This window comes from Silene latifolia, chromosome 11 (genome assembly GCF_048544455.1).
Source record: "Silene latifolia isolate original U9 population chromosome 11, ASM4854445v1, whole genome shotgun sequence".
In the NCBI taxonomy this organism is placed as follows: Eukaryota; Viridiplantae; Streptophyta; class Magnoliopsida; order Caryophyllales; family Caryophyllaceae; genus Silene; species Silene latifolia.
The window spans coordinates 66,556,199-66,567,711 of NC_133536.1; the positions used below are offsets into that span (position 1 = coordinate 66,556,199).

Genomic DNA, 11,513 nt, shown 5'->3' on the forward strand with positions numbered 1-11,513 from the left:
ATCTTCAGCCAAAGGAGCACCACCTTCTAAAGGGGCACGTGTTACCTACCCCTAATACCGGTAACTTCGAATTTCGTTCCTCTTATATCGATTTAGTGGAGCGAAATCAGTTTGCTGGTCTACCAGATGAGGACCCCTTGAAGCATATGGAAATTTTCACGGACTCATCATTGTTCCATACCTATACCGGGGGGTGACTCAGGATGAAGTAAAGGGGGTGATGTTCTTATACTCCTTGAAGGATTCGGCGCGAGATTGGTACCGCTACCTTGATAGGGTAGCAGCTGGAGTCACAGATTGGACATCTCTAGCATTAGCCTTCTACAAGAAGTACTTCCCACTTTCAAAGACTGATGCCTTGAGAAGTAAAATTACAAATTTCCAGCAAGGAGCTGATGAGGGCTTTTGTGAAGCATGGGGACGTTTCAAAAGTTTGGTTCGAGCTGTCCCTCACCATGGTTTCCAGCAGTGGTACCTTTGCAACTTATTCTACAATGCTTTATATGATGATTACAAGGTCATCCTGGATGCAGCTGCGAATGGTAGGTTCCAAAACAATACCGGTCAGAATAAAGGTTGGAACACTATTGAGGAGATGACAGTCCATAGAGCTGAGTTTAGGAGTTCACGTGGAAAATCACGAAAGCAAAGTGATGAAATGAGTGCCGTTGTGACACTCATTACTTCTATTACTGCCCGTCTCGAGAAGCTCGAGGCCTCTGAAGCTTCTAAGGAACGAGTTGAAATTCCTGTCCATAATTCAGATGAGACCGCGAAATTGAGAGAAATGGTCCAAACTCTTTTGGTTCAAGTGGCGAAAATAGAAGCAGCCGGGATTGAGTCCTCAAAGAATTTTGTGAAGCAGTTGGAGAATATAGAGGCTAAGCAAGTCGCCAATTTTTCAAGCAAAGGTGAAGGGCCAATTGAAACGATCAATGCCATTAATCTCAGAAGTGGCCTCTCTTATGAAGGTCCCGATAAGCCAAAAGGAGACTCGGGAAATGATAAGGAGGCTAGTTTAATTTCTGGTGCAAAAACGAGCTCAATTGCCAGTACCTCTGGTCGATCGACCACTACTATCAGTCGATCGACTGGATCGTCAGATGAAAAAGCTTCTGACCAGAAACTATTCATACCCAGCACATGCGGTCGATCGACCACCAACCTCAGTCAATCGACTGAGGTTCCTGACGAATCAATCTCTGCCCAGGAACTATTCACGCCCAGTGTGATTGGTCGATCGACCACTCCTATCAGTCGATCGACTGGGTCTCCAGTACAGGACGCAAATCCGTCAACTAGTTTGCATGATTCTACACTTATTGATGATTTGACGGAAGTTTTAAACTTACAGAAGCCGGAGGTTACTGATCCTACGGCCAGTGTTGCAGTCCCGTATCCAGAACGTTTAAAGAATACTAAGCTGGAGCGCAAGTTTGGTAAGTTTTTAGAGATGGTCAAGAATCTCGAGGTAACCATTCCTTTCACTGACCTAATTACCCAGGTACCCTCTTACGCCAAGTTTATGAAAGACATTTTGAATCGTAAGAGAAACTTTCGTGATGACGGTAATGTTGCTTTTGTGGAAGAATGCAATGCTCTTTCGCAAATTAATATTCCACCTAAATTAAAGGACCCGGGTAGTTTTTCAATTCCTTGTACTATAGGTAACCACGAAATTGGGAAGGCCCTTTGTGATTTAGGGGCCAGTGTCAGTGTCATGCCATATTCTGTTTGCGAAAGGTTAAATATTGGTAGACTTAAGGTGACCGATATTACCGTTCAGATGGCAAATAGATCGACTCAGAGACCTATAGGAGTCTTAGAGGATGTACCCGTTCGAGTGGGCAAGTTTTTTATTCCTGTCGATTTCGTTGTTTTGGACATTGCAGAGGACAGTCAGATACCTATAATTTTAGGTAGACCATTTTTACATACAGCTGGGGCTGTAATAGATGTCAAACACAGAATCATAACCTTAGAGGTAGGGGATGACACCATTGAGTTCAGTCTTGCTCGTAAGGCCACTGAACCTGCTGATGATGATACGTGTTATTCCATTGATATTGTTGACAGGGCTGTTAATTATAATTGGAGGGAATCCTTAGCCAAGGATCCCTTAGCTGAACTAACCAGTTTAGATGAGTGTGCAGGTAATACAACGGAGAATACTGAGGAGCCAGATGCTTTGGTAGCCTCAATGGAAAGCTACGAGCTCACAGAGGAAGAAGATGAGATGCTCTTGAGCCTAGCCAACGAGAACTTGGTAAACACCTGCTATACCATTGAAGCTGATTCTGTTTGTGCTGTAGAGGTAAAGGTGCCTGAGCGTAAGCCACTTCCGCCTAATCTTAAGTATGTTTTTCTAGATGATACAGAGCAGTACCCAGCTATTGTTAGTGCTAAGCTTAATGATGACCAGCTGTCTGCTTTGATGTGTGTGCTTAAGAAAAACAGGAAGGCTCTAGGTTACTCCTTGGATGACATTAAGGGCATCAGCCCTGATGTTTGTATGCACAAGATAGAGCTGGAGGAAGGCCACAAGCCATACAGGCAGGGTCAACGCAAGTTGAACCCGAAGATGCAGGAAGTTGTTATGGCTGAGGTGATGAAACTACTCGATGCAGGTATTATTTATACAGTTGGCAACTCCAAGTGGGTTAGCCCAGTTCAGGTAGTTCCAAAGAAAGGAGGGACTACCGTGGTTAAAAATGAGAAAAATGAATTAATACCAACTCGAGTAGTGACAGGGTGGCGGATGTGCATTGATTATAGACAGTTGAATGCCGCCACCAAGAAAGACCACTTCCCCCTCCCTTTTGTTGACCAAATGACTGAAAGACTTGCTTCTAACAAATTTTTCTGTTTTCTAGACGGATATTCAGGGTTCTTTCAGATCCCTATTCATCCGGATGATCAGAGTAAGACCACTTTTACCTGTCCACAGGGTGTTTTTGCATATCGTAGAATGCCTTTCGGATTGTGTAACGCCTCTGCTACCTTTCAGAGGTGCATGATGGGGATTTTTTCTGATTATATAGAGAATATTATGGAGGTATTTATGGATGATTTCTCAGTTTATGGTAATGACTTTGATCATTGTTTAGCTAACCTTGATAAAGTCATGCAGCGATGTATTGATGTTAATCTTGTTTTAAACTGGGAAAAGTGTCAGTTTATGGTCAATGAGGGAGTTGTGTTAGGGCATCTGATTTCTGATAAAGGTATACATGTTGATAAAGCAAAAGTGCAGGTGATTGAGCAATTGCCTCCTCCCGTGAATGTTAAAGGAGTGAGGAGTTTCCTTGGTCACGCTGGTTTCTATCGGCGTTTCATTAAGGATTTTTCAAAAATTGCTAAACCACTCACACATTTGCTCCTTAAGGATGCTGTCTTTGAATTTAATGATGAGTGCCTTTTCGCTTTTAACAGGTTAAAGGAGGCCCTAGTTTCTGCGCCAATCATTCAGCCGCCTGATTGGGACCTCCCATTTGAGATTATGTGTGATGCTAGCGATTATGCGATCGGTGCAGTTTTGGGACAGCGAAAGAATAAAGCTTTGAATGCCATATACTATGCGAGCCGAACTCTGGATGAGGCTCAAATCAATTATTATACCACTGAGAAAGAGTTTCTAGCTGTAGTTTTTGCCTTAGACAAATTTCGGTCTTATTTGTTAGGTTCTAAGGTTATTGTTTATACTGACCATGCAGCGCTGAAGACTCTCTTTCTTAAGAAGGATGCGAAGCCGAGGCTCTTGAGGTGGATACTCCTTTTGCAGGAGTTTGATTTGGAGATCAAAGATAAGAAAGGAGCAGAGAATGTGGTAGCTGACCACTTATCTCGTCTGCAGCTGACAGAAAGGGAGGATTCATTACCTATTAATGATTCTTTTCCTGATGAGAGTCTGTTAGCTATTACTACTTCAGGGTCATATCCACCTCCTTGGTTTCATGATTTTGCTAACTTTGCTGTGACAGGTAAGATACCACCCGAGCTTTCATGGCAGCAGAAGAAGCGGTTCGCTTATGATGCTAGACAATACTTTTGGGATGATCCTTATGTTTTCAAGTAATGCGCAGACGGTCTCATCCGGAGATGCGTGCCTCAATGGGAGGTGAAGGATATCCTAGAAGCTTGCCACTCTTCTGCTTATGGTGGTCACCATGGTCCATCCTGGACTGTGGCTAAGGTACTCCAATCTGGTTTATATTGGCCAACTTTGCATGCAGATAGTCGCAATTTTGTTGCTGAGTGCGACGCATGTCAAAGATCGGGGAATATTTCCAAGAGACATGAGATGCCACAGGTAGGCATTTTAGAGGTTGAGATTTTTGATGTCTGGGGCATCGATTATCAAGGACCTTTTCCGAGCAGTCAAGGTAACAAATATATCCTCGTAGCTGTAGATTATGTGTCCAAATGGGTGGAAACTATTGCTACTCCCCATTGCGATACAAAAGCCGTGATTAAACTGTTCAAAAAGATTATTTTCCCTCGTTTTGGTGTCCCTAGGGTTGTCATTAGCGATGGTGGAATGCATTTTAAAGAGAAACAACTTAGTGCTTTATTGACTAAATTCGGTGTCCAACATCGTAGAGGTTTGGGGTATCATCCCCAAACTAGTGGTCAGGTTGAGGTTTCTAACAGAGAATTGAAAGAAGTCTTAGCTAAAGTTGTTTCTAAATCACGGAAAGATTGGAGTCTTAAGTTAGATGATGTCTTATGGGCTTATAGAACCGCGTTTAAAACGCCAATTGGGATGTCACCATTCCGATTGATTTATGGTAAGACATGTCATTTACATGTTGAGTTAGAGCGTAAGTCTTGGCGGGCTATTTGTGATTTGAATTTAGATCCTAACCTCTCTCGTGAGAGACGCATGACACAGCTGAATGAGCTGGAGGAATTTAGGCTGCTGGGCTATGATAATGCTAGGATCTACAAAGAGAAAACAAAGCGCTGGCACGACAAGAGAATCATCAAGCGCGAGTTCCATATTGGCGATAAGGTACTTCTTTTTAACGCACGTATCCGTTTATTTCCTGGTAAGCTGAAATCCAGGTGGACTGGTCCCTATACGGTCACAGCAGTTACAAAATTCGGATCAGTTGAATTGGAGACCTCTGCTGGAGAAAGGTTCAAAGTTAATGGCCAATATGTGAAGCATTATCACGGAACAAATGAGTTTGTTGGGAAAGTCGAGGTATTGTACTTCGACCCGTTATCGGATGATGCAAATTGAGGTAAACAGGTCGTGCGGGACCTCTTAAACCAGCGCTAACCGGGAGGCAACCCGGCTTGTAAATTTTTTGTAATTAGGAGCTTAATAGTTTTATTTCTTTTATTTTTGCATTTTGAGCTTTAGTTATTTCTTTTTAATTTAGCAATTTCTTGGTTTGAAAATGTGCGCCTTTGAGAATTTTTGCAGGAATTTATTTTATGCAAAGTGCGTAGGATGGTTCACTGAATATTCATGAGAAAAAAACGGGAAATCGAAGTGGCAAAATGAATTTTTGACGATTTTAAGTTTAATTGCCAGCGTTTGCAGTCGATCGACTAAGTTACTCAGTCGATCGACTGAGGAGGAGAAAGCAGAAGCTACTGTGCAAGGGGAAGTGGTCGATCGACTGGGTCATGTAGTCGATCGACCACCACGCGAAAGGACAGAAGGGCTGTATAAGGAAGACTGGTCGATCGACCGAGTCAAGTGGTCGATCGACCACTGGGCGAGATCAGAATGCACGATTAATAAGGGAAAATCTAACTCCTTGTTCATTCATTCACTATACTCTCTAAATCAGAAAACCAAGAGCAAACCCTTTTTTTTTTTTTTTTTTTTTTTTTCGACTTTCCTACAATCCCTTCTTAATCTTGATTTTTCTTGGTTTAATCTTCAAGTAATCGTCAAAGGTATGTCTCTAATCTTATTCCGTCCTTCTTATTCGATTTTCACTGCACTTTCATGCCCAAATTTCGACCATTGTTACATTGAGACGGAAAAATCGAATTGGGAAAAATCGATTTAGGGCTAGTTTCTTGTCGATTTTTATGCTTTAATTGCTTTCTCTACCCTTTTCCCCTGATTTTCGAAACAAATTAGCAACTAGGAGGTGTTTAATGCCGTTTCCCCCAAATTGTCGAAACCCTAAACTCGTTTTCAATTTCTGATTTTGTTTCGGGTTTTCACGAATTGTCATTGTTATGGGAAGCTTGTTGCTGACTTGTTGTTTGTAGGAAGCGAAGATGACAAAAGGAAAGCAAAGCATATGATATGAAGAAGGGGTCGAGTCGTGAGTCGCCAAACGACCTAGGGGTCCGCCGCTAATGATTGAGGACACCACGGATAGTCTACCCGACTATCCGCAGTTATCTTTTCTAATTCTCTACTCGGCGTGCCAAGTTTGCTCTTTTTGTCGCGAAAATGAAAGTAACAGCCACCCGATTTCTTCACAAACCCACTTTAGAGAAATTAGGCTGTTTTGAGTCTGTTGTGTCCCTGCTAAATGGGACAGGAATGACGGGTCTTGTGGACATGGCTGAGTTCACGTATTACATTTTGACCCTCGAGTTCTTTTCGTCTTATGCTTTTGACTCGGCTTCCTTTGAGGAAAATAAGAATAGTGCTTGGATTTCTTTTCGGCTATTCAATGTCACTTACTCCCTGACATTAGCCGACTTTGCTGGATTTTTGGGTCTTTATTTCGAGGGTAAAACCTCGGAAACCTCTGATGTTCACCGAGTCATGTGGTCCTGTATTAGTGACTGTAACGGGCCTAAGAAGACGGGCACTTCCGTCCACTTGCCTCCTTTTCGTTATTTTCTACGGCTAATGGGTAATACCATTTTTGGCCGTAAAGAGTCGAATAATGTGAATACTATTGAACTGTCTATTTTGGCGGGCTATCTGAACATTGAAAGTCGGGTAGCCCGTATCTATAACATCGCTTATTTGACTACCGCTCACTTTCAGACTATTAGTGAGGGCACTTTGGCCACTATTGCTTGTGGCGGGTTGGTGACGCGTATCGCCAACCGTCTCGTTCTACTTTTCCCTCGAGTGGAGGCCCCTATAGACCCTGACCTACGCTTCATAGATCTTGCCTACGCGCAGTCTGTGAAGTGGGTCGATAGTAGGAGTCGGTGGAAGATTGATTCTTTCATCTGCGACCCCATCCCTGTCCTAGGCTACCCTCCTATCCTGCCTCTCACCACTGTTTCGGGGGCAGCTCGCCCGCCCTTGCCTAGTTACAGGCTTCCTATTGGGGCGGGTACTGCTACTGCTAGCACTTCGAGGAGAGCTCGTGCCTCCTCTTCACAGGCACCCTCTCCCTCCACTCCTGCTCCCACCGGCTTCCCGGCCACTTTCCGTCCCCCTCCACCTACTGTTATCCCTGCGGTCATGGACCAAAGGGCGATGTCACGTGTGCTGGGTGACTTGTGCAGGAGCTTTGATCAGCACAGACTAGACACGGCCCTGGCCCTGTACCCAGTCTACGAGGAGTACGCTCGTGGAGGGATGCTCCCGCAGGGTGCCTGGACTCACCCGTATTTCTTTGTCCCTCCGGTGGGCGGTTACCCTCAGCCTGCCAGGAGACCTCCTCCCACGACTACTACTGCCGCTGCTGCTGAGGCGGAGGAGGAGGAGAGCGACTCGGGGTCCGAAGAGGATAGTGGTTCTGATTACGACGGTGGGGATTAGATGCTTGTGACCTCCCCTGTTTTTGGCTGGTTTGGGGAGGTCGTCTTTTGTGAGTTTCCTCTCCCTCTTTATTAGTTTCCCTTTGATGCGATCCCGCTAAGTGTTCACAAATTAAGATGTGGTCATTGGTCACGGTCGAATCAAAACACAATTTATAGCTTAACAAGCAACTCTACAATTAGTAAAGAGGCAAGTAAAGGTCGGATCCCAAGGGACGGGAGTTGAAATGAGATTTCTATTGTAACTAGTGGTGTCTAAGGGGTGTCACAAATTGGGTTGATGTAGAAGGTTACTAAACTAGAATAACAATGAAAATAAACAAGCAAGATGAACAAAAGGGGTGTAAACAATTGATTAAAGGCACTAGGGTGTCATGGGATCATAGGGGAATCATGGGATATGATCATACAAACATGTTCTCAAATTATAAGCAAGCAATTATTGTTGTGATGGATTGAGTTGGGTTATATCTTACAATCCTAGGAAAGTTTGGGTCCCGGAGCCGAATCGATTAGATTGTACAACACCTACAAGTCGACTTAATATTCCCTACTCAACAACATGCATGGTCTTATGAGACTCGAGTTGGGTTATGTCTTACAAGTCTCATTGAAAAGATAGGAGATGATAGTAAATGCAAGGATTCATAGGCTTAGCATTTCATCAAATATAACATGTGCATGAGTTGAGATCAAAACAAGCAAGCAAATAAAACATGAAAGCATATTAATTTAAGCATGAATCATTCCCCATGTTGGTTTCCCCTAATCACCCATTAACCCTAGCTAAGAGACTACTCACTCATTATCATGTTGATCATGCTAGCAAGGTTGTCAATCATACCAACAATATGAAACATGATGAATAAATGAAAGTAATTAGCAATAATTAAAAAGGGATTAAGAGATTATACCTACTAATAATTCCAATAATAAAGCAAGAATAATAGAAGTACTTGAATGCTAGATTGAGAGGTTGTCAATCTCCCAATAATAACCCAAATAATCGTCAATTACCCAAAATAAAGGATGAACAAAAAAGAGTTTAAAGAACTAAAACTTGGATTAAAACTTGATTAATACTTGATTACAATATTGAAGAGAGATTTGATTGATATTAACTACACTAATTATTGATAAGAAGAACATGCTCCTCTAATTAGCCTAATGGGGTATTTATAGTGAAAATTAGGGAGGATGCATTAGGGTTAACTAAGGGCTAAACTAGTAATTACACTTTTTAAGTTGAGCAAGGAGGACCCGGTATTTTCTGAGAGAAGGGCTTCTCTTTTCGTAGCTTGAAGAAGACAATCCGTGCTGTGAAGAAATCTGGGCGGAATAAGGTCGGGACGGACGGATTTGGGCGGTGGAATCCGAGCGGATTCTTGGAAATCCGGACGGATTGTTGAGGGGGAATCCGAGCGGATTCTGGCGTGGGACGCTCGGATTGTGCACGGGCTGGACGGGCGGATTGTTGACAATCCGCTTGGATTGTCAGTCAGCATAGTAACTTCTTCTTTTCTTCCCTTTTCTTCATAAATTCCTTGGGGATTTCCTTGGGGACTCAAGGATCTTTCCTCAACATTGCTCTTCTACTATGATATGTACAACGGCCTTCTAATCTTGTCCCTCCTTGATGCTTGGTCATTGAATTCGATCAATTTAGTCTCGTTTTGCCATGAAAATGCAAGATTCTTACTCCTTTCCTACCAAGGGATCAAAATCTCAAAGAATATGCAAAACAAAGAACTAAAGATAGGAAATGACCCAAATAAGCACTAAAAAGCATGGAAACAAGGCTAATTCGGGGGCTAAATATGCGCCAATTATGGTCACATCAAATATCCCCAAACCGAACCTTTGCTCGTCCCGAGTAAAGAGGTGACAAAGACTAGGACCAATACTAACCTATCCTAATAATATAGCCGACATGAGACAATTAGCGGGTCTCACTCCGCCCCTTCAACTCACAACAAGACAACCATGAGGTAGGATGCCTTCTTGTAAGGCAAGGTGGGTCTTGCCAAAATGGCGACACATCCAAACATTAAGCACACAAAAACACATAATGGATGCATCTACAAAAAGAATAGCCACTCCCTCATCAAGTGGCGAAAATTATCTACAAGGGAAGCAATTCAAGGGTACACAATCCTTCATAGATGCAATTTGTTCAAACTACTAAGCCTAGAAGGATACCAATAAATCACCTCCAAGTTGTGTCAAGCTAGGGTACCTTTGTCCTCAATCGTTAAATGCTTTCGTCAAGAGTAGACTCCCTATGGTGTTAGAAACACTGGAGGATCGCGGAATTTCCCCTCTTGCCTAGACAAGAAGAAGGGCCGTCCCCTCTCTACCATGCACAAAAATGGATATGATGGATAAAGGGATCAATAAATATTTGAGTTTCACTTTGGGAGTTTGCTTTTGTTTTTTTGTTTTTTTCCCCCCAATTTCTTGTGGCATTTTGACATTTGAGAACACTTTCTTTGCCATTTCTTTTTGATTTTTGGCATTTCAATACTTGACAACTTTTTTGCATTTCTTTTTGAACATTTTCAAAGTCACCCCAATTAGTAACGAGGGTGCCTTGTATTTGAAGCTTAGGAGTTCTATTTTTGCTCCTCTTTTCATTTGATGCATTTTTGCAAACTTTCTTTCACTTTTCATTTCTTTGAACTCAAATTGTTTTCTTTTTGTGCCCATTCCCTTTTGTTGACAAAATGTATGGTAGAACATGGATGAATGATGGTTGCATGGTTTCAAGGGTCACCTTGGAATAAACGGTAGCCAAGGAGTTATCACACCACAAGGTACTCTTGACTAGGCCTTAATCCATGGGTCAACGGATACTAGCATGACACATCCTAGGGTGTTTTACAAGTATTCTAACAAGCAAAGTCTTAAGAACAAAAGGCATCTACTAGGGCCTATATACACTTGTCAAGCTTCCCAAGTAGACGGTTTCGCAAAATTTTTCTAACATGCAACTACATGCCATGATGCAACTAGCATATAAACATCCTAATGCATATGATTCTACCAACTAGTATGACAAACAATCTAAATGCAAGTCCTAGATTCACATTGTTATACCGCATCAATCAAAATAAAGCCACATAGTCATTAACATAAAGAGGAAAAAGGAGATTGGAAAGATCATACCATGCGGTCTTCAATATCCTCATGTCTCGGATGTGGCGTAGTCAATCAATGTGAACAAGGATAAACAAACACAATATATACAAGACAATATATACAAAGGAAATGAACTTGTTTTTGGGTTTTCAATTTTTTCAATTTTTATGAATTTTGAAATTTTTCAATTTTTATGGTTTTTGAATAAGAGTTAAATGTTAGAATTCCCATCCCCACACTAATATGGGCATTGTTCTCAATGGCCAAAATGATGGAAATTATGCAAAGATGATGCATGATTTCTATACTAAATGCAATCTACACTAAGCTACACTACATGATGCATGGTTTTTGTTATGACGGAGAGGATAATTTAGATTACCTCCCGTTGCGTATACATTAACTTCCCCAAACCGAGTGAGACACTATTGCTAATGTCCAAGGATGGGTATAGTTCATGCACACACTATGCTATGCATGAAACTAATTTGTCATTTTGGATTTTACAAATGGGAACAATCGAATAAGAACACCTCAATGGTACCGAGGTGTGAGTCCTTTGATGTTGCTAGGACTACTCCAACAATGATAAAAATGAAATAAAATACAAAGAGACAAGACACAAACTTCTTTTCATGAAAAATAAAGATAAAGAGGAGAGATGAGAAAACTTC

General features: G+C 42.0%; 1 non-coding gene across 1 annotated transcript; it reads right to left on the reverse strand.

Annotated features, from left to right (window-relative positions):
• Positions 1–353: 353 nt before the first annotated feature.
• Positions 354–462, reverse strand: LOC141615714 (small nucleolar RNA R71). Its single transcript, XR_012530117.1, has one exon. It is a non-coding gene; the product is annotated as a small nucleolar RNA R71 (small nucleolar RNA).
• Between the last annotated feature and the right edge of the window lie 11,051 nt (positions 463–11,513).